This window comes from Macaca nemestrina, chromosome 15 (assembly GCF_043159975.1).
Source record: "Macaca nemestrina isolate mMacNem1 chromosome 15, mMacNem.hap1, whole genome shotgun sequence".
Lineage (NCBI taxonomy): Eukaryota > Metazoa > Chordata > Mammalia > Primates > Cercopithecidae > Macaca > Macaca nemestrina.
The window spans coordinates 65,751,004-65,776,395 of record NC_092139.1 but is presented as its reverse complement, the minus strand read 5'-3'; the positions used below and the strand labels follow the sequence as shown (position 1 = coordinate 65,776,395).

At 41.7% G+C, this 25,392-nt stretch overlaps 2 pseudogenes; both read right to left on the bottom strand.

Moving 5' to 3' along the window:
• Positions 1-222: 222 nt before the first annotated feature.
• On the bottom strand, positions 223-6,709 carry LOC139358589 (mediator of RNA polymerase II transcription subunit 28 pseudogene; annotated as a pseudogene).
• A 136-nt stretch (positions 6,710-6,845) lies between these two features.
• LOC139358590 (zinc finger protein 337-like) overlaps positions 6,846-25,392 on the bottom strand; it is a 33,668-nt pseudogene continuing 15,121 nt past the window's right edge.

The window sequence follows — 25,392 nt, the reverse complement described above, 5'->3', positions numbered from 1 at the left end:
TGGGCAGATCACGGTCAGGAGTTTGAGACCAGCCTGGCCAGCACAGGGAAACCCCATCTCTACTAAAAAATAGAAAAAAAAAAATTAGCTGGGCATAGTGGCAGGCACCTGTAATCCCAGATACTCAGGAGGTTGAGGCAGAATTGCTTGAACCTGGGAGGCTGAGATTGCAATGAGCCGAGATGGCATCATTGCACTCCAGCCCTGGCAACCGTGTGAGACTCTGTCTCAAAAAATAATAATAATAAAATAAAGAAAGGCCGAGTGCCTTGGCTCATGCCTGTAATCCCAGCACTTTGGGAGGCCAAGTTGGGTGGATCACAAGGTCAGGATTTCAAGATCAGCCTGGCCAAGATGGTGAAACCCCGTCTCTACTGAAAATACAAAAAATTAGCCAGGCGTGGTGGCACGTGCCTGTCATCCCAGCTACTCTGGAGGCTGAGGCAGAGAATTGCTTAAACCTGGAGGGACGGAGGTTGCAATGAGCCAAGATCGCGCCATCGCACTCCAGCCTGGGCAACAGAGTGAGACTCCATCTCAGAAAAAAAAAAAAAAAAAAAAAAAAAGCCTAAAACTTAGTTTATTTAGGTCTTTAATCAAGAAATCTAAAGCTGCTAATCAGATTTTTGAATCACCATTAGATGACTAGGCTAACAACCTTGAGGTAATATAATGTGGGTTTTAAAAGCTTTGTTTAAACTATACATTCTAACAGACGGGATTCATTGGTCTCAGGCAATTAATCACAGGTTCAATGCCAGATACTGTATATACACAGACAAAACAGAGTAATAGCTATCATTTATAAGGATAAATAACATATGGTCCTGGTATATTCAAAGGGAATAATGTCTAATATTTATGGGTGTACAATTAGTGATGGGCAGGGAGACAGATACAAACGACTAACCCACAAGGGAGAACCTAAAAAGGACGATAGAAGAGATAAAAGTCCTGTGCCCTAGGGATGCAGCAGAAAAGGTGCTGGGAGGCTTTAGGGACCAGGTGGCATCTAGGTCAGATCAAGAGATGAATGGATGTCAGTGTGTGTGGGAGGGACCTTCAAGGCTGGAGAAAACAAAGTGAGCCAAACACTGAGCCACAGGAGTACTCCCTGCTCAGATGACAGTGAAGCATTTGTTCTGAGTAAAAAGATGTAATCTAATAAAAGACTGCATAAAACACTGGAAAACCTCACGCAATGAGAGCCTGAAACAATGCTTGTATTTCTTAACAGCAATTCAACAGAGTATCTGAGGTGGCCTGTGGAACGAACGAGAGAGCAAAATATCTTCCCAAAGGCAGAGGCGCCGCATGCTTTTGGTGGAGGTTAAGTAGCCAAGGATCGCACCCGCAAGCCCACCTCCACCCTGAGACCCCAGTCCCTTGGAATCAACTCCACAGCAAAAATCTTCTTAATGGAAAATCTCTCTCTTCCCAAAATGTAAAATAAAAACAATATAAGCAAACAAAACTGAAAACAAAAAAAGATAATCAGAGCAAGCTTTAGCCTCTCATACTTCACCTATGCCCCAACTGTCATGTTACTGAGAACAGGGTCTGCCCCATTATTTAAATGGATTCCTTATTGCAGAACATGACAAAATTTAGCATATCACTGATCCTACTATGTCCCTCCCTATAAAAAAAAAAAAAAGTAAACCAACACCACATAAAATATAACCTTACCCTGAATAAAAGTCAGCCTCAACCTAAGGATCCTACCGTAATGTGACTACCCTAACCCAGGAAACCTTAATCCTATTCTGACCTATTCACACAAAAAATCCCCATTCTAAGAGCCTTGGACGCATTACAAACATGGTTGCATTAGATTCCTCTTCTGAAGTATTCTGAAGTCTTGAAACAGCAAATTTACATATTTTTCTATACTACCACTGAAGGGTAATTATCATAAAAGGCCTACAACCAAAATCCTAATCCCCTGATTCTCAGGCTATTGCAATTTTTTTTCCCTCAGATCAAATAATAGGAAATACACACAAAAAAATGAAAAGTCATACAAACATAAAAACACAGAATCTATAAGTGTCACCACACTGACAGTCTTAACTGTGCTAAAGAGAAAAAGAATTTGGTTTACTCAAGCTCTGGGCATTGTGTAAAGTACTTAAGACATTAACAGCTTATAAAAATAGTGAAAAAAATTTAGGTGGGAGCATAAAACTAACTCCTTCATTCAAAATCCCAAGTTCACGAGAAGGGATTTGTGGCTAACTGTCTGCACAGGGCGGCCTCAGACACCAGCCCAATCTTGGGCTGATGGCCTTGACCTTTGTGCTCAGGTCAGCTTCTGGGGTGCAGGGATGTTGGCAGATGCCTGCTTGAGGTACACGGAGGAGCCCTGAGGGCTGCTGGCTGGTGTTCTGTGCTGCACATTTGATGCCCTTCAGCCCCTGTTGCCAATGCCTCAGCTTTGTCAAGTGCTTCTGGACAGTGTGTGTTTCTGTTGTAATTCATTCCTTAGTTCTGAGATATCCTCTTTGGTAACTTGCTCTGGTGTCTGGACAAATAATTGCAATCGTTTTCTGTAGGAAAACATTCTTCCTGTGTTGCAATATCCAGAAACTCCTAGATATACTGATCAACACCAGTTTAAATGTTTTCCTGATCAATGCCATTGACATAGTCCTCACTCACCAGAGAAGCTAAGCAAGCCTTGAAAGATGACTCCAACTCATTCACCCGGTACTGTTAGAAGGTCTCAGAGTATCTGGTGCTGCCTGAAGAAGTGAAGCTTGGCCCCGGAGCTCCAGTGTGGGTGGTGGGATCCCTGGTAGCTGCTAAGAGAACATATCACCTAGTGGAGCCACCATGTCTTGAATAGCCTGTATTTCTTTATGATTCAATCTTGTTATATAAAATGCATCTAGGAATTTATTCGTTTCCTCTAGGTTTTCCACTTTGTTAGTGTGTAGTTGCTTATAAGAGTCTCTAATGATCCTTTGCATTTTTGTGGAATCAGTTGTAATGTTTTCTTTTTCATTTCTAATTTTATTTATTTGAGCTTCCTCTTTGTATTGTTGGTTAGTCTGGCTACTGGTTTATTGATTTTCTTTATCTTAAAAAAAAATAAAACAAACAAACAAAAAAAACACACAACTTTCCCTGTGATTGTTTCCTTGTAGATTTTGTCTCTATTTTGTTTTATTCTGCTCTGATCTTTATTCTGTCTTCCTTTTACTAATTTGGGGTTTGGTTTTTCTTTCCTTGAGGTGTCTCATTAGGTTATTTGAAGTCTTTCTGCTTTTTGACTCTAGTTATTAATTGTTACAAATTTCCCTCATGGCAATGCTTTTGTTGTATCCCATAGGTTTTGAGATGTGTGTTTCCAACATTTTTTACTTGAAGAAATGTTTTTATTTCCTTCTTAATTTCTTCATTGACCATCATTCAGGAATATGTTAATTTCCATGTATTTGTAGTTTCTAAAGTTCCTCTTGTTATTGATACGTAGTTTTATTCCATTGTTGTCTGAGAAGATACTAGATGTGATTTAAATTTTTTTTTTTTTTTTGAGATGGAGTCTCGTTCTATCGCCCACACTGGAGTGCAGTGGCGGATCTTGGCTCACTGCAAGCTCCACCTCGTGGGTTCATGCCATTCTCCTGCCTCAGTCTCCTGAGTAGCTGGGACTACAGGTGCCCGCCACCACGCCCAGCTAATTTTTTGTATTTTTACTAGAGACGGGGTTTCACCATATTAGCCAGGACGGTCTTGAACTCCTGACCTTGTGATCTGCCCGCCTCAGCGTCCCAAAGTTCTGGGATTACAGGCCTCAATTTTTAAAAATTTGTTGAGGCCAGGCTTGGTGGCTCATGCCTGTAATCCTGGTGTTTTGGGAATCTGAAGCTCCTCAAGTGGGAGGATTCTTTGAGGCCCAGAGTTTGAGACAAGACTGGGCAACATAGTGAGACACTGTCTCTACAAAACGTTGAAAATTAACTAGGCATTGTGGTGTGCACCTGTAGTCCTTATTACTTGGGAGGCTGAAGAGGGGATCATTTGAGCTCAAGAGTTCAAGGCTGCAGTGAGCTATGATAACAGCACTGCACTCCTGCCTGGATGACAGAGCGAGACCCTGTCTTTAAAAAAAAAAAAAAGTTGAGACTTGTTTTGTGGCCTAATGTATTAGGTTTACCCTGGAGAATGTTCCATGTGATGATGAGAAGAATGTGTGTTCTATAGCTGTTGGATAAAAGATTCTGAAATATCTGTTAGGTCCATTTGGTCTAAAGTGCAGTTTAAATCCAATGTTTGTTGATTTTTCTGTTTAGATGATCCAATGCTGACAGTGGAGTGAAGTTCTCAATAGTTATTGTCTTGGAATCTTTATTTTTTATAGTATTTGCTTTATGTATCTGAGTGCTCTGTTGTTGGATACATATATATTTAGAGTTGTTATCTACTCTTACACTCCGATAGCATTTTTGCTATGAAGTGAATCTCCTGGGTTGGATGTTATATTACTTGGTATTTCATGTCTTTGGATCAGGCATGAGTAATAGTGTTGGCTGAGACTTACAGGACTAGAAAGGCAAATCCATGTTTGGAATAAACCAAGGTATTTATCCCTGTGAGGCTGAATCACTGTTTTTTAGAGGCTGGCAGGTGGCTGATGTAGTCAGTTTGTCCCCAGGTAAATAGTTTATTTTCTTGAGGAATACTGTCATATTAGGGACTCAACTTTCTGCTGATACATGCTGGGTAGTTCTTGGCAATTTTTTTTTTTTTTTTTTTTTTAGATGGAGTCTCGCTCTGTCACCCAGGCTGGAGTGCAGTGGCGCGATCTTGGCTCACTGCAAGCTCCACCTCCCGGGTTCACACCATTCTGCCTCAGCTTCCCGAGTAGCTGGGACTACAGGCACCCGCCACCACACCCGGCTAATTTTTTGTATTTTTAGTAGAGACTAGGTTTCACCATGTTAGCCAGGATGGTCTTGATCTCCTGACCTCGTGATCCACTTGCCTCGGCCTCTCAAAGTGCTGGGGTTACAAGTGTAATCCCAAATATTATTATGTATTTATATAATTATATTATATATATGTGTGTGTGTGTGTGTGTGCATATGTATTTGTCGAGCTTTCCTGTTCATCATTATATTGTGCATTGCCCATTTAATCAGCACAATCAGTGAAATGACAGTTTCTACTTTGTTTCTCCTATTAGGATGTGTTTTTTTTTTTAGAATGTTAGAAATGTTGCAGAAACTAATTCAACCTTTTTTTTTTGTTTTTGTTTTTGTTTAGACAAGGTCTCACTCTGTTGCCCAGACTTGAGTGCAGTGGTGTGGTCACAGCTCACTGCAGCCTCAACTCCCCAGCCTCAGGTGATCCTCCCATCTAAGCCTCCCAAGTAGCTTGGACTACAGGCATGTGCCACCACACCTGGCTAGTTTTTTGTAGAGATGGGATTTTGCCACTTTAGCCAGGCTGGTCTTGAACTCCTGCACTCAAGCGATCCACTCAACTTGGCATCAGAAAGTGTTGGGATTATAGGCATGAACCACTGTGTCTAATCTCTAATTCAACTGTTTTACTTCACTTCTCCATATGCACATTCTACCAGTGCACTAACTTCATGTTGAGTAAGAAACAGGGAAAAAGTAGCTATGAGTTGCCTTATGTTTCCAATCCCATCTGTGTGATCATTTTCCTGCTCAAAAGGAACTTGAGCAGGAAATGCGTTGACCAGGTTCCTTGGCTGTTTATGCTAAGATGTTGTCTTCTGAATTCAAATCAAATTCTGGGTCCAAATGGACAGTGGTGTCTCTTGGGGCTGTCAGTGTCCCTGATTACTCAGATGTAAATGTGTTTAATACGGAAGAGAAGCACAGAATTCTGGTGAACCCACAATGTATAGTGAAACTCAAAATGAGTATGAGGAAAGTTATGGAAGTTGAAGGGCAAGCATCACAAATACCGTTTACAAAAGGATAGGCATATTGCATGTATCTTCCCTGTGCTGGACAGGGGTTGTGTACAGCTATGTAGGGCACATGTGCATTAAGCTGGCCTTAATTGTGAAGGTTCTGTGGTAATGAATGGTGGAAATGCTATTCATAAGGAAGGATGGGCCATTTCTACACACTCAGATGGTCTGTGGCTGGGAGCATGGCAGAGGCAATCTTGGGCATCCATGGAGATGTTCCTGTATCATTTTTCAGGATCCCAGATTTTCCTCACAAAGGGTCTGACCTCTACAAAATAGACATGCATTGGCTAAGCATTCCAACATCTGTAGAGCTCTGCCACTGTAACTACAAGGCCTTCAGCCTACATATTTGGGCAATGATTCTGCCTTCTATCCAAGAAAATAAAGGCCTCGTAAGCACTCATCAAGGAGTCCTGGTTTACTTAACCACTGCTTGCTAATGGCTGAATGACGTCTTCAATTTCTCAAGGTCCTTCTGCAGGTGGTAATGCAGATCAGCGATAATCAGTCTACTCCGCTCTTTGTAGGCACTTTCTCTACATTTTCTAAGGCCTGCATCATCACACATGCCACAGCATTCTCTATCATTGAAGCATTTTCTCAGGAAATCACCTGTGAAATATTTTGCAGCTAACCACCTACCTGTGCCCCACTAGCCAACCTGCTTTACTCCTGCCAGGCAGGTGAGTGGTCCCCAGATCCCTATTTTACCACCTGTTTTGTCAGACTGTTCTTGGTATCACTGTGTTGGAGGGAGTTCTCTGCAAAGACCAAGATGGGACTGCATGTACAGAGATTTTATTTCAAGATATGATTGTGAGAGAATGATGAGGGGAGCAGTTACTTAGTCTATTTGAGCTGTTATAACAAAATACCACTGGCTAGGAAATGTATAAAGAGGACTTTATTTTCCCAGAGTTCTGGAGGCGAAGTTCATCATCAAAATATCAGTAGGTTCAATTGTCTGTTGAGGGCTCATGTCTGTTTCTAAGATGATGCCTTCATGCTGCATCTTTTGGAAGGGAGGAGCATTGTGTCCTCACAGAGCAGAAAATACAAGGGCCACAGGACAAACTCCCTCTATCAAGCCTTTTCATAAGGGCACCTGATCCCATTCACAAAAACTCTATCTTCATGACTTGACTTAGTCACTTCCCAAAGGTCCCACTTCCTAATACTGTCACACTGTTTCAACAGTAAACAGTTTATGTAGCGTTTCAACATAAATTAAGGAGGGGACAAAACATTCAAACCAAGGAAGGCTGGGAGGGCAGCCAGAGGGAAGGAAAGTGCAAGAAGAGGTTTGGTGGAGGTGTCCTAGATTGCCTGCAGTCCAAGGAGGTTGGGGAGATTGTCAGTAACAGACTTCCCTTGGTATCCCTGCTCTGCAGTCACTGGCTAAGAGCAGTCCTTAGAAAAAACAGCCTGGCACAAATACAAGAACATGTGCTCAGTAGGAAAGAGACCATATTTCCCCAATAGCCTAAATAATGCCCTCCCCTCAACTGGCATCTCTGTTCCTTAAACATTGACCTCTTTTCTCCGAATCTCTTGGGGACACATGGGTTGAATTCAGGTTCTCTGTGGCCCTCTGGATTCTGTCTGCCTTTGTTATATCTTCACAAACAAGTTATGCAGCCTCAACTGAAGCTTGTAACAAAGCAAAGTTACTCTCCTGTGTGTGTCCTCTGATGGCTGGTGAGATATGGCTTCAAGATGAAGCCTCACCCACACTCCCTGTACAAAAACCCTTCTCACGTGTCTCTTTAAGTGCTTACTGTAGTATGACTTATTGCTAAACTTTCGTCCACACTCTTGGCATTCATAAGGCCTCTCTCCTGTGTGTATTCTTTCATGCACAGTGAGGTCTGACTTACTGGTATAGCCTCGCTTACACTCCTGGCACACAAAAGGCTTCTTGGAGTGTATCCGCCAGTGGTGTCTGGTGAGACTTCTCTTCCAGCTGAAGCCTTGTCCACACACATTACACACGAAGGGCTTCTCCCCTGAGTGTGTCCTCTGGTGTGTGAGGAGATTTCCCTTCCAGTTGAAGCCTCGACCACACTCCTTGCATACAAAAGGCTGCTTGCCAGAATGTGCAAGCTGGTGTTTCACAAGGTTTGACTTCCAGATAAATCCTTGCCCACATTCACTACAGATGAAAGGCTTCTCCCCCGAGTGTGTCTTCTGGTGGAAGAGGAGAGTTGACTTTAGGATGAAGCCTCGCCCACAATCCTAGCAATTAAATGGCCTTTCCCCTGAGTGTGTCCACTGATGTCTAAGATTTGCCTTCAAACTAAAACTTTTCTCACACTGCTTGCACATGAAGGGTTTCTCTCCTGAGTGTGTCCTCTGATGTATGGTGAGATTTGGCTTCAAGGTAAAGCCTCGCCCACAATCCCTGCAGAAAAAACGTTTCTCTCCCAAGTGTGCCCTCAGGTGCTTGTTATACGAGGACTTATCCCGAAACCTTCGCCCACACTCCCGACATCCATAAGGCTTCTCCTCTGAGTGTGACCTCTGGTGTAATGTGAAGGTTGACTTTTGGATATGTGGGGAAAAGGAAGAGAGATCAGCCTGTTACTGTGTCTATATAGAAAGAAGTAGACATAAGAGACTCCATTTTGTTCTGTATTTGTGATGCTGTTAATCTGTGACCCTACCCCCAACCTTGTCCTTTGCAAGAGACATGTGTTGCGGTGACTCAAGGTTTAATGGATTTTGGGCTGTGCAGGATGTGTCTTTGTTAAACAAATGCCTGAAGGTAGCTTGCTGGTTAAAAGTTATCACCATTCTCTTAATTTCAACTACCCAGAGACACGTACACGGCCAAAGGTCGCAGGGACCTCTGCCTAGGAAAGCTAGGTATTGTCTAAGGTTTCTCCCCATGTGATAGACTGAAACTATGCTGCCAAAAGGTTTATGGAGATGTTTACATATGCATCTCAAGGCACAGCATTGTCCTTTGAACTTATTCATGTCACAGAGGTTTTTGTTCATATGTCTTACTGCCGATTTCCTCTTTTTTCTTTGATCCTATTGTCCTGCCACTCCCCTGTCTTTAAGATGGTAAAGATAATTATCAATAAATACTAAGGGAACTCAGAGACTGGGGCCGGCGTGGGTCCTCTGTAAGCTGAGCGCCGGTCCCCTGGGCCCCCGCTTTTCTTTCTCTATACTTTGTCTCTGTGTCTTATTTCTTTTCTCAAGTCTCTCGTTCCACCTTACGAGAAACACCCACAGGTGTGGAGGGGCAGGCCACCCCTTCAGGATAAAGCCTCGTCCACAGTCCTTGCATACAAAAGGCTTCTCCTCTGAGTGTGTGATCTGATGTTTCACGAGGGTTGACTTCTGAATAAACCCTTGCCCACATTCTCTACAAACGAAAGGTTTCTCCCCTGAGTGTGTTCTCTGGTGGTAGATGAGAGTTGACTTTTGGCTAAAGCTTCGCTCACAATCCTTGCACACAAAAGGCTTCTCCCCTGAGTGTGTTCTCTGGTGTCTGAGGAGACTTCCTTTCACACTAAAACTTTGCTCACACTGCCTGCACGCGAAGGGCTTCTCCCCTGAGTGTGTCCTCTGGTGTGTGATGAGGTGTGACTTATTGCTAAAGCCTCGGCCACACTCCTGGCATCTGTAAGGCTTCTCTCCTGAGTGTATTCTCTTGTGCACAACGAAGTATGACTTATTAGTATAGCCTCACCCACACTCCTTGCACACAAAAGGCTTCTCCCCTGAATGTGCCTTCAAGTGCTTGTTGTATGAGGACTTATCATTAAACCTTCGCCCACACTCCTGGCATTCATAAGGCTTCTCTCCTGTGTGTGTTCTCTCATGCACAGTGAGGTATGACTTACTGGTGTAGCCTCGTCCACACACCTTGCACAGAAAAGGCTTCTCTCCTGAGTGTGTCCTCTGGTGTCTGAGATTTGCTTTGAGGCTGAAGCCTCGCCCACACTCACTGCATACATAGGACTTCTCTCCTGTGTGTGTCTTCTGGTGCAAGAGCAATGCTGACTCATTTCTAAAGCCCTGGTGACACTCCCTGCATGTAAAAAGTTTCTGCCTGGAATGTGCTTTTTTGTGTATGATTACTATCGTCTTCTGGCTGAAGTCTTGCCCACGCTCTGCACACCTGAATGCTCCCCATCTTGAATTTTCTATTCCTTTCAATACTTTGTCTATTTCTGTAGGATTTTCCCTCTGGCCTTGACTAGACTCTATTTCCACTACACTGTTCCTCCTCCTTGAGCTTACTGCATGTCTTAGGGGTGGGCTGGAAAATGCCATGGGCTTAGAGCTTTTTTCTTTCTCTTGACCTTCAGCTGTGTCACTCTGGAAGCTTTGATCAGAAAATTGTAGTTGCTGTTGCCTCTGATGTGCAAGTCCAAGATTCTTGGGCCGCAGGACATGTTCTGCATATATTCCTGGAAAACAGACCAACAATGAGACTGAATCAGTAATGAAAAGTCTTCTATCAAAGAAAAACCTAGGACCCAATTGCTTTACTGCTTAATTCTAGTAAACTCATAGAGAACAACAAACATCAATTCTTCTCAAACTATTCCAACAACCTGAAGCGGGGCGGGGAGGAATTCTTCCTAACTCATTCTACAAGACCAGCATTATCCTGATACCAAAAACAGACAAGAACACAACAAAAACAGAGAACTACAGGCCAATATCCCTGATGACGCTAAATGGAAAAATCCTCAACAAAATACTAGCAAACCCAATCCAGTAACACAGAAAAGATAATACACCATGACCAAATGAGATTTATCCCAGGTATGCGATCATGATTCAACATACACAAATCAATACTTGTGATACATCACATCAACAGAGTGAAGGACCAAAAGACATATGATCATCTCAACAGATACAGAAAAGGATTTGATATAATTCAAAATCCCATTATGATAAAAACTTTTGTTTTTTTGAGACAGGGTCTCACTCTGTTGCCCAGGCTGGAGTGCAGTGGCATGATCATGGTTCACTGCAGCCTCGACCTCCCAGGCTTACACGATCCTCTCACCTTAACTTCCCGAATAGCTGAACTCCAGGTGCCTGCCTGTAGTCAAGCCACAGGTGCCACTGCCTGCCTAATTTTTGTATTTTTTGTAGAGATGGGATTTCGCCATGTTGTCCAGGAAAAGTACTCCAAAACTTGTCGGATATATGATTATATGAGCTTTCCTACATCATCTGTATAATTTCTAATTTTTCTGATCACTCAGATAATGAGAGTTAAGTTTGCTGATTCTGTAAAGTTACAGGGTAACTTACAATGGTGTTATTTTGGCACTACCCACATACACCCCATCTTCTCATACCTGCACTGAACCAGCTTTGTCTTTCTGCCAGTAACCTCACTTATGAGTTAAATAAAATCCTAACATGTACTCCCATTACATTAAACATTCACACTTTCAGAAGTCAGTGGTAGACAAGAAGCCTTTTATTTTAATTAACTGACGGACAAATCAGCAAGCAATTAATATGGGGGCGAGAGAAGGGAGTTGATAATGGACTGAACGTTAGCATCCCCCCCAAACTCATATGTTGATGCCTTAACCTCCAATGTGATGGTATTTGGAGGTGGAGTTGTTGGGAGATAAACAGGTTTAGTTGAGATCATGGGGTGACCATGAGAGGACACAGCAAGAAGGTCGCAGCCTGCGAGCCAGGATGGGGACCCTCACAATGAAGCAAAGGTGCCAGCACCTTCATCTTGGAATTCCCAGATTCTAGAACTGTAAGAAATAAATGTCTGTTGTTTAAGCCTCCCAGTCTATGATATTTTGTCATTTCTATGATATTTGAGATGACTAAGAAAGGAGTCTCTTCCCACCTATGCAAACTGAGGGAGTGGCACCGATCATAAATCCAAAAGCAGAGACTTCATACCCATGAAAACACAGACCGGCTCCAAATTTCTCAGTGGATGCCCCCACATTTTTTATGGGGTGGTGGGAAGCAAGGAATGAGAAAGAACTCCACAGTCTGTATGAACCTGCTTTTTTGGGAAACAACAGGACAAAGTCAACAACAATAACCATAAAAAAAAAACAACCTGCTAATTTTCTGACAGAGAGTATACTGTGTAATTCCACTTACAAGAAGTTCTAAGATAGGTGAAATTAAGGCATATTGAACAAAATCCAAATAGTGATTTTCTCTGGTGGATGTGGGGGCAGGAAATGACTGGAAAAAGGCATAAGAGTACTTCTGGGGTGAAAGTAATTGTTATGTGTTGTCATAGGGGTCCAGATTACATAAAGATATGCATATGTCAAAGCTCACTGAATGTTACACTTAAGATTTATGCATCTTACATAAGTCCTAAGAAGAACCACAAAGAAACATTATAATATTACTTATTGATATGCATGCTGAAGTGTTTATCAGTAAAGGATAATGATGTCTCCAATATTAAAGAGCATCAAAAGGAAGATGGACTTATGGAGAGAGCAATGTACAGCTGGATAAGTAAGTGATAAAGAATATGGAGCACAGAGCTAAATGCTGACTGTAGGTGGTAGACTGACAGGTGTTCATTCTATAAGCCTTCCAACTTTTTAGTATCCACCAAAATATAAGTGTTTAACATTTGCTTCACAAAAAAATGCTGGAAGAAAGAAAGTATTATAGGATGTAAACTCAAAATATACATGCCATGAAATAAGGAAAGTTAAATGAGCATTACAGTCACCAAAAATATCTTAAGAACTAATATTAATATTAAATGAAATAGATAATAATATAGTAACTATTATTATGTTTTACAAATGAAATATGATGACCAGGATTTGCTTCAAAATAATCCAGGAATGGGAGATGAGGGTGAAAGTACAGAGGACACAAGATTCCCTGTAAGCCAATAAAATTATAATAATTCTAACCTTGCATGTATTTAATAGTAGGCTAAAATATATAAAGTAGGTCCTACAAAACTTAGTAGATATAGAACAATCCACTATGAATATAGAAGATGTAAAAACCATCTTTTCAAGTATTGGATAGTTCAAACTGCCCTCCCTAAAAAAAATCTGTAAAGACACAGAAGAGTTAAGCAACAACAACCAAAATTTTTATATATAATTGGCCAAGCATGGTGGCTCATGTCTGTAATCCCAGCACTTTGGGAGGCCGAGGCGGGTGGATCACCTGAGGTCAGGAGTTCAAAACCACCCTGGCCAACATGATGAAACCCATCTCAAGTAAAAATACAAAAAAAAAATTAACCAGGGGTGGTGGTGAGCACATGTAATCCCAGCTACTCAGAAAGCTAAGACAGGAGAATTGCTTGAACCTGGGAGGCGGAGGTTCCAGGGAGCCAAGATCGTGTCACTGCACTCCAGTCTGGGTTACAAGAGTGAAACTCCGTCTCAAAACAAAACAAAACAAAACTTTATATCTTTAAGTCTTTGTATCTTTATAAACTTGATCTACGAAGGGTTTCTTAAACAAGACATAAAGAGACTTCTAAGTACTCGAGGAGAACTGCAGCTAAGTAAGGCTAAATCTGTCCACACATTCACTAAATAGGATATAAAGGTCAATAGAAACAGATGACCCTGAAACTGACACAAAACAAGACAGAGAAAACTAAATTTATCATTCTCATAAGCAGAAAACTTAACATCACTTTTTAGCAGTCTCCTGTGGTCTCACTGTGAGGAGTGAGGGAAGCCAGTAAACTAGAATGAAAAGAGAAGAGAGGAAAACGGCCTAACTGTGAACTAAAACTGCTCCAAGAGAGAACAAGTCCACCCTAGAGGCAAGAATCATCATCATCATCGTCGTCGAGGCAAGAATCATCATCATCATCATCATCGAGTCCTGATGATCATTATCATGATCATCATGAGTCCTGATCATCATCATCATCATCATGAGTCCTGATCATCATCATCATCATCATGAGTCCTGATCATCATCATCATCGAGTCCTCATCATCATCATCATCATGAGTCCTGATCATCATAATCATCGAGTCCTGATCATCATCATCATCATGAGTCCTGATGATCATCATGAGTCCTGATCATCATCATGAGTGCTGATCATCATCATCATCATCATGAGTCCTGATCATCATCATCATCATGAGTCCTGATCATCATCATCAGTCCTGATCATCATCATCATGAGTCCTGATCATCATCATCATCATAAGTCCTGAGCATCACCATCATTGAGTCCTGATGGTCATCATCATCATGAGTCCTGATCATCATCATCATCATCATCATGAGTCCTGATCATCATCAACATCATGAGTCCTGATCATCATCATCATCATGAGTCCTGATCATCATCATCATCATCATCATGAGTCCTGATCATCATCATCATCATCACGAGTCCTGACCATCATCATCATCATCATCATGAGTCCTGATCATCATCATCATCAGTCCTGATCATCATCACCATCATCATAAGTCCTGATCATCATCATCATCATCATTATCATGAGTCCTGATCATCATCATCATCATCCTCATGATCAGGACACATGGGTCCTGATCATCATCATCATCATTATGAGTCCTGATCATCATCATCATCAGTCCTGATGATCATCATCATCATGAGTCCTGATCATCATCGAATCTTGATCATCATCATCATCATCATGAGTCCTGATCATCATCATCATCATGAGTCCTGATCATCATCATCATCATCATGAGTCCTGAGCATCATCATCATCATGAGTCCTGATCATCATCATCATCATCATCATGAGTCCTGATCATCATCATCATCATGAGTCCTGATCATCATCAAGTCGTGATCATCATGAGTCCTGATCATCATCTTCATCATCACCATGAGGCTTGATCATCATCATCATCATCATCATGAGTCCTGATCATCATCATCGAGTCCTGATCATCATCATCATGAGTCCTGATCATCATCATCATCATCATGAGTGTTGATCATCATCATCATCATGAGTCCTGATCATCATCATCATCGAGTCCTGATCATCATCATCATCATCATGAGTCCTGATCATCATCATCATCAAGAGTCCTGAGCATCATCATCACCATGAGTCCTGATCATCATCATCATCATGAGTCCTGAGCATCATCATCATCATGAGTCCTGATCATCATCATCATCGAGTCCTGATCATCATCATCATGAGTCATGATTATCATCATCATCATCATGAGTCCTGATCATCATCATCGAGTCGTGATCATCATCATCATCATGAGTCCTGATCATCATCATCATCGAGTCCTGATCATCATCATCATGAGTCATGATTATCATCATCATCATCATGAATCCTGATCATCATCAAGTCCTGATCATCATCATCATGAGTCCTGATCATCATCACCATCATCATGAGTGTTGATCATCATCATCATGAGTCCTGATCATCATCATCATCATCGAGTCCTGATCATCATCATCATCATCATGAGTCCTGATCATCATCATCATCAAGAGTCCTCCTCATCATCATCATCATCATGAGTCCTGGTCATCATCATCATCATCATGAGTCCTGATCATCATCATCATCATGAGTCCTGATCATCATCAACATCATCATGAGTCCTGATCATCATCATCATGAGTCCTGATCATCATCATCATCATCATCATGAGTCCTGATCATCATCATCATCATGAGTCCTCATCATCATCGAGTCCTCATCATCATCATTGAGTCCTGATCATCATCATCATCGAGTCCTGATCATCATCATCATAATCATCATGAGTCCTGATCATCATCATCATCATCATCATGAGTCCTGATCATCATCATCGAGTCCTGATCATCATCATCATCATGAGTCCTGATCATCATCATCATCATCATGAGTCCTGATAATCATCATCATCATCATGAGTCCTCCTCCTCATCATCATCATCATCATCATGGGTCCTGATCATCATCATGAGTCCTGATCATCATCATCATCATCAAGAGTCCTGAGCATCATCATCATCTTCAGTCCTGATCATCATCATCATCATGAGTCCTGAGCATCATCATCATCATGAGTCCTGATTATCATCATCATCATCATGAGTCCTAATCATCATCATCATCATGAGTCCTGATCATCATTGAGTCGTGATCATCATCGAGTCCTGATCATCATCATCATCATCACCATGAGGCTTGATCATCATCATCATCATGAGTGTTGATCATCATCATCATCATGAGTCCTGATCATCATCGAGTCCTGATCATCATCATGAGTCCTGATCATCATCATCATCGAGTGTTGATCATCATCATCATCATGAGTCCTGATCATCATCATCATCGAGTCCTGATCATCATCATCATCATTATGAGTCCTGATCATCATCATCATCATCAAGAGTCCTGAGCATCATCATCATCATGAGTCCTGATCATCATCATCATCATCATGAGTCCTGAGTATCATCATCATCATCATGAGTCCTGATCATCATCATCATGAGTCCTCATCATCATCATCATCATGAGTCCTGATCATCATCATCGAGTCGTGATCATCATCATCATGAGTCCTGATCATCATCATCATGAGTGTTCATCATCATCATCATCAGGAGTCCTGATCATCATCATCATCGAGTCCTGATCATCATTGTCATCAAGAGTCCTGAGCATCATCATCATCATGAGTCCTGATCATCATCATCATCATCATGAGTCCTGATCATCATCATCATGAGCCTGATCATCATCATCATCATCATCATCATGAGTCCTGATCATCATCAACGAGTGGTGATCATCAGCATCATCATGAGTCCTGATCATCATCATCAAGTCCTGATCATCATCATCATGTGTCCTGATCATCACCATCATCATCGAGTGCTGATCATCATCATCATGAGATCTCATCATCATCATCATCATGAGTCCTGATCATCATCATTATGAGTCCTGATCATCATCATCATTATGAGTCCTGATCATCATCATCATCATCATGAGTCCTGATCATCATCATCAAGTCCTGATCATCATCATCATCATGAGTCCTGATTATCGTCATCATCATGAGTCCTGATCACCATCATCATCATCATCGAGTCCTGATCATCATCATCATGAGTCCTGATCATCATCATCATGATTCCTGATCATCATCATGTGTCCTGATCATCATCCTCATCATCTTGAGTCCTCATCATCATCATCATGAGTCCTGATCATCATCATCATGAGTCCTGATCATCATCATCATCATAACGAGTCCTGAGCATCATCATCATCATCATCGAGTCCTGACCATCATCATCATCATCGAGTCCTGATCATCATCATCATCATGAGTCCTGATCATCATCATCATCATCATCATCATGAGTCCTGATGATCATCATCATCATGAGTCCTGATGATCATCATCATGAGTCCTGATCGAGTCCTGATCATCATCATCATGAGTCCTGATCATCATCATCATCATGAGTCCTGATGATCATCATCATCATCATGAGTCTTGATCATCATCATCATCATCATGAGTCCTGATCATCATCGAGTCCTGATCATCATCATCATGAGTCTCATCATCATCATCATGAGTCCTGATCATTATCATCATCATCATCATCATGAGTCCTGATCATCATGGAGTACTGGTCATCATCATCATCATCATCATGAGTCCTGATCATCATCTTTGAGTCCTGATCATCATCATCATCATGAGTCCTGATCATCATCATCATGAGTCCTGATCATCATCATCATGAGTCCTGATCATCATCATCATCATCATGAGTCCTCATCATCATCAGTCCTGATCATCATCATCATTATGAGTCCTGATCATCATCATCGAGTGCTGATCATCATCATTATCATGATTCCTGATCATCATCATCATCATGAGTCCTGATCATCATCATCATCGAGTCCTCCTCATCATCATCATGAGTCATGATCATCATCATTGAGTCCTGCTTATCATCATCATCATGAGTCCTGATCATCATCATCATTGAGTCCTGATCATCATCTTCATCATCATGTGTCCTGATCATCATCATCATCATCATGAGTCCTGATCATCATCATCATCATCATCATCATCATCAGTACTGATAATCATCATCATCCTCATGATCAGGACTCATGAGTCCTGATAATCATCATCATCATCATGAGTCCTAATCATCATCATCATCATGAGTCCTGATCATCATCATCAGTCCTGATCATCATCATCAACATCATGAGTCCTGATCATCATCATCATCGAGTCCTGATCATCATCATCATCATGAGTCCTGATCATCATCATCATCATCATGAGTCCTGATCATCATCATCATCATCGAGTCCTGATCATCATCATGAGTCCTGATCATCATCATCATCATCATGAGTCCTCCTCCTCCTCATCATCATCATCATCATCGTGGGTCCTGATCATCATCATGAGTCCTGATCATCATGATCATCATGAGTCCTGATCATCATCATCATCATAAGTCCTGAGCATCATCATCAGTCCTGATCATCATCATCATCACGAGTCCTGAGCATCATCATCTTCATGAGTCCTGATCATCATCATCATCATGAGTCCTGATCATCATCATCATCATCATGAGTCCTGATCATCATCATCATCATGATTCCTGATCATCATCATCATGTGTCCTGATCATCATCCTCATCATCTTGAGTCCTCATCATCATCATAAGTCCTGATCATCATCATCATCATTAGTCCTGATTATCATCATCATCATCATCATCATCATGAGTCCTGATCATCATCATCATCATCATGAGTCCTGATCATCATCATCATGTGTCCTGATCATCATCCTCATCATCTTGAGTCCTCATCATCATCATGAGTCCTGATCATCATCATCATGAGTCCTGATCATCATCATCATCATGAGTCCTGATCATCATCATCATGAGTCCTGATCATCATCATCATCATCATGAGTCCTGAGCATCATCATCATCATCGAGTCCTGACCATCATCACCATCATCGAGTCCTGATCATCATCATCATCATGAGTCCTGATCATCATCATCATCATCATCATCATCATGAGTCCTGATCATCATCATCATGAGTCCTGATCATCATCGAGTCCTGATCATCATCATCATGAGTCCTGATCATCATCATCGAGTCCTGATCATCATCATCATCAGTCCTGATCATCATCATCCTCATCATCATGAGTCCTGATCATCATCATCGAGTCCTGATCATCATCATCATGAGTCCTGATCATCATCATCATCATCATGAGTCCTGATCATCATCTTCATCATCATCATGAGTCCTGATCATCATCTGCATCATCACTATGAGTCCTGATAATCATCATCATCATGAGTCCTGATCATCATCGAGTCGTGATCATCATCATCATCATGAGTCCTGATCATCATGAGTCCTGATGATCATCATCATCATCATCATGAGTCTTGATCATCATCATCCTGAGTCCTGATCATCATGAGTCCTGATGATCATCATCATCATCATCATGAGTCCTGATCATCATCATCGAGTGCTGATCATCATCATCATCATGAGTCCTGATCATCATCATCGAGTCCTCATCATCATCATCATGAGTCTTGATCATCATCATCATGAGTCCTGATCATCATCGAGTCCTGATCATCATCATCATGAGTCCTCATCATCATCATCATGAGTCCTGATCATTATCATCATCATCATCATCATGAGTCCTGATCATCATGGAGTACTGGTCATCATCATCATCTTCATCATCATGAGTCCTGATCATCATCTTCGAGTCCTGATCATCATCATCATCATGAGTCCTGATCATCATCATCATGAGTCCTGATCATCATCATCAATGTTAATCATCATCATGAGTCCTGATCATCATCATCATCATCATCATGAGTCCTCATCATCATCAGTCCTGATCATCATCATCATCATGAGTCCTGATCATCATCATCGAGTGCTGATCATCATCATCATCATGAGTCCTGATCATCATCATCGAGTCCTCATCATCATCATCATGAGTCTTGATCATCATCATCATGAGTCCTGATCATCATCGAGTCCTGATCATCATCATCATGAGTCCTCATCATCATGAGTCCTGATCATTATCATCATCATCATCATCATCATCATGAGTCCTGATCATCATGGAGTACTGGTCATCATCATCTTCATCATGAGTCCTGATCATCATCTTCGAGTCCTGATCATCATCATCATCATGAGTCCTGATCATCATCATCATGAGTCCTGATCATCATCATCATCAATGTTAATCATCATCATGAGTCCTGATCATCATCATCATTATCATGAGTCCTCATCATCATCAGTCCTGATCATCATCATCATCATGAGTCCTGATCATCATCGAGTGCTGATCATCATCATCATCATGAGTCCTGATCATCATCATCATCGAGTCATCATCATCATCATCATGAGTCATGATCATCATCATCGAGTCCTGCTTATCATCATCATCATGAGTCCTGATCATCATCATCATTGAGTCCTGATCATCATCCTCATCATCATGAGTCTTGATCATCATCATCATCATCATCATCATGAGTCCTGATCATCATCATCATCATCATCATCATCAGTACTGATAATCATCATCCGTACTGATAATCATCATCCTCATGATCAGGACTCATGAGTCCTGATAATCATCATCATCATCATGAGTCCTAATCATCATCATCATCATGAGACCTGATCATCATCATCATGAGTCCTGATCATCATCATCAACATCATGAGTCCTGATCATCATCATCATCATCATCATGAGTCCTGATCATCATCATCATCATGAGTCCTGATCATCATCATCATCATCGAGTCCTGATCATCATCATCCTCATGAGTCCTGATAATCATCATCATCATGAGTCCTCCTCCTCCTCATCATCATCATCATCATCGTGGGTCCTGATCATCATCATGAGTCCTGATCATCATCATCATCGAGTCCTGATCATCACCATCATCATCATGAGTCCTGATCATCATCATCATCATCATGAGTCCTGATCATCATCATCATAAGTCCTGATCATCATCATCATCATCATGAGTCCTGATCATCATCATCATCATGAGTCCTGATCATCATCATCATGAGTCCTGATCATCATCAACATCATCATGAGTCCTGATCATCATCATCATCATCATGAGTCCTGATCATCATCGAGTCCTGATCATCATCATCATCATGAGTCCTGATCATCATCATCATCATCATGATTCCTGATCATCATCATCATCATCATCATCAAGAGTCCTGATCATCATCATCATCATCAGTACTGATAATCATCATCATCCTCATGATCAGGACTCATGAGTCCTGATAATCATCATCATCATCATGAGTCCTAATCATCATCATCATCATTGAGTCCTGATCATCATCATCATCAGTCCTGATCATCATCATCATCATGAGTGCTGATCATCATCATCATCATCATGAGTCCTGATCATCATCATCATCATCATGATTCCTGATCATCATCATGTGTCCTGATCATCATCCTCATCATCTTGAGTCCTCATCATCATCATCATGAGTGCTGATCATCATCATGAGTCCTGATCATCATCATCATCATCATGAGTCCTGATCATCATCATCATCATGAGTCCTGATCATCATCATCATCATGAGTCCTCATCATCATGAGTCCTGATCATCATCATCATCGAGTCCTGATCATCATCATCATAATCATCATGAGTCCTGATCATCCTCATCATCATCATCATCATGAGTCCTCATCATCATCATCATGAGTCCTGAGCATCATCATCATCATCATGAGTCTGATCATCATCATCATGAGTCCTGATCATCATCATCATGATCATCATGAGTCCTGATCAAAATCATCATCGAGTCCTGCTTATCATCATCATCATGAGTCCTGATCATCATCATCATCATCATCATGTGTTGATCATCATCATCATGAGTCCTGATCATCATCATCATCGAGTCCTCATCATCATCATCATCATCATGAGTCATGATCATCATCATCATCGAGTCCTGCTCATCATCATCATCATGAGTCCTGATCATCATCGAGTCCTGATCATCATCATCATCATGAGTCCTGATCATCATCATCATCATCATCATGATTCCTGATCATCATCATCATCATCATCATGAGTCCTGATCATCATCATCATCATCAGTACTGATAATCATCATCATCCTCATGATCAGGACTCATGAGTCCTGATAATCACCATCATCATCATGAATCCTAATCATCATCATCATCATTGAGTCCTGATCATCATCATCATCAGTCCTGATCATCATCATCATCATGAGTCCTGATCATCATCATCATCATGAGTCCTGATCATCATCATCATCATCATGATTCCTGATCATCATCATGTGTCCTGATCATCATCCTCATCATCTTGAGTCCTCATCATCATCATCATGAGTCCTGATCATCATCATGAGTCCTGATCATCATCATCATCATCATGAGTCCTGATCATCATCATCATCATGAGTCCTGATCATCATCATCATCATGAGTCCTCATCATCATGAGTCCTGATCATCATCATCATCGAGTCTTGATCATCATCATCATAATCATCATGAGTCCTGATCATCCTCATCATCATCATCATCATGAGTCCTGATCATCATCATCATCATCATGAGTCCTGATCATCATCATCATCATCATCATCATGAGTCCTGATCATCATCATCATCGAGTCCTGATCATCATCATCATCATGAGTCCTCATCATCATCATCATCATCATGAGTCCTGATGAACCACTGCAGTGACTAAGGGGACTTAAGAGGGTGCACAATTCTAGACCACAGCCCCACTCAGGCAGTACTTCTGGGGGAAATGGGGGAAGGAGGAAGGTGAAGTGACCTCTGGCAACAGTAGTACTGCTTAAAACATTAAAAGACAAGGAAAAAAGCTATGGGAATTGAAGAAGAATAATGGACAGAGGTTTTAAGAAGCTAAAATAGAACTTAAACAAATTTACAAAAAAAAAAAAAAAAACCATCAAAAAATGGGCAATGGATATGAACAGACACTTCTCAAAAGAAGACATTTATGCAGCCAACAAACTTAGAAAATATGCTCATCATCACTGGTCATTAGAGAAATGCAAATCAAAACCATAATGAGATACCATCTCATGCCAGTTAGAATGGCAATCATTAAAAAGTCAGGAAACAACAGGTGATGGAGAGGATGTGGAGAAATAGGAACGCTTTTACACTGTCAGCGGGAGTGTAAATTAGTTCAACCATTGTGGAAGACAGTGTGGCGATTCCTCAAGGATCTAGAACTAGAAATATCATTTGACCCAGCAATCCCGTTACTGGGTATATACCCAAAGGATTATAAATCATTCTAGTATAAAGACACAGGCACATGTATGTTTATTGCAGCACTGTTCACAATAGCAAAGTCTTGGAACTAACCCAAATGCCTATCAATGATAGACCAGATAAAGAAAATGTGGCACATATATACCATGGAATACTATGTGGCTATAAAAAAGGATGAGTTCATGTCCTTTGCAGGAACATGGATGAAACTGGAAACCATCTTTCTCAGCAGAGTCACATAAGAAGTGAAAAATCAAACACTGTATGTTCCCACTCATAAGTAGGAGTTGAACCATGAGAACACATGGACACAGGGATGGGAACATTATACACTGGGGAATGTTGGGGGTTGGGGGGCAGGGGGAGGGATAGCATTAGGAGAAATATCTAATGTAAATGATGAGTTGATGGGTGTAGCAAACCAATATGGCACATGTATACCTATGTAAGAAACCTGCATGTTGTGCACATGTACCCCAGAACTTAAATTTAAAAAAAAAAGAAAATCAGTATATAGAAGAATGAGATCCAAATTATGTCAAAAAATTTATATTTACTTATACGGAAAAATAAATAAAAAACAAAACAAAACAAAAAGAAGCTAACATAGGAATACCCTGACAGTATCAGGAAGGGGCGACAGACTTAGGCTTGCAGTCGGGCAGTCACGAGGAAAGTCACAAATGAGGAGACTGAGTGGGAGAAAGAAGCCTAGCAAGTAGGGGGAAAGGAGGCTTCCTGGGAGAAGGAGTCCAGGGGCCCCAAGAGAACCCCTCACTCAGCAAGGACTGAAAGGCAGGCAGGGCCAGGTGGTCTGAAGAGCAGCCAAGGAGGCCAGAACAGCTTCCAGGTCCCCTGGCCTCAGAGAAGCCTCCTCCCTCCTGAAAGGCTGAGTGCCTTGTGCTCTGTCTGCCCTGTCTATCCCCTCACCTGCACGGGGGCCTGGCCGGCATCTTCTCTCTTCTCCCCAGGGCGCTTCCCCTTGCCCTAGCCACCTGATGAGTTCTGGTTTAGGATGGAGAATTCCTGCTCACAGGGAAAAAAACCATAAGGTGACTCCTGGTTGTAGGCTCCAGGGGCCATTTGCTGGAGCCACCCAGGGCAGGAAGGGAGGGAGACTCAGAGGGGGAAGGCTCAGGAGGACCCTGTCTACCATGCTCAGAGTACAAACCCCCAGGGGGAGCCGCAGGGTGGGGAAAGAGGCCTGCAGGTGCCCAGTGGCAGTCAGTATGAAACTTTACCAAAGGTAGACCTTCCTCAGGGGAATAGAGAAAACAACATTCTTGTCTCTGAACCTAACCCTATGGCAACATCAGAGGCGCCACAGGTCAAATGTTAGGCTCGAGGGAAGCCACGCTTACCTAGTGAGACCAGGTGGCTGTAGTTCTCCAGTGTCACCTCCCTGTACAGGGCTCTCTGAGCAGGATTCAGCAGCCTCGAATCCTTCTGGGTGAAATCCACAGTGACATCCCCAAATGCCAAGAAAGCCTGTAACACAAAACCCAGGCATGCTCACCAGGGACAGTGTTGCACTCAGGCAGTTGGAGGATTCCAGGTTCTGCCACCTGTGCCTGGAGTTCCAAGACCTCCGTCTCTGCCTGGCCCCAGTATTTATGGTGCTAGGTAGTCTTAATGGGGCTTCCTAGAAGCACAGAGAGTTTCAACTGCATGGAGCTTTAAACCTAGGCAGGGAGAAGAGGGAAACTCAAAAAATTAAGTAACAGTGTTTCCTACAAACATATGAACAGTAAATAACACATTACTAAAGTTTTACGGTACCCTGAGCCATGTTCTGAGTTAGATACTCCATGAATTTCTAAATGAGCAAGACACAGCTCTCATGGATCTTCTGATAAAATGACAACCGATCATTTGGGACCTGCGCTGGAAAATGTAAATCTCCACTGCAGGATCCCAGAATTCAGATCCAGGTTAGATCTGATTTCTACCAAAAATCCAGTGCTGTATAGGGCAGTCTGAGCACATCTGAATTAGTGGA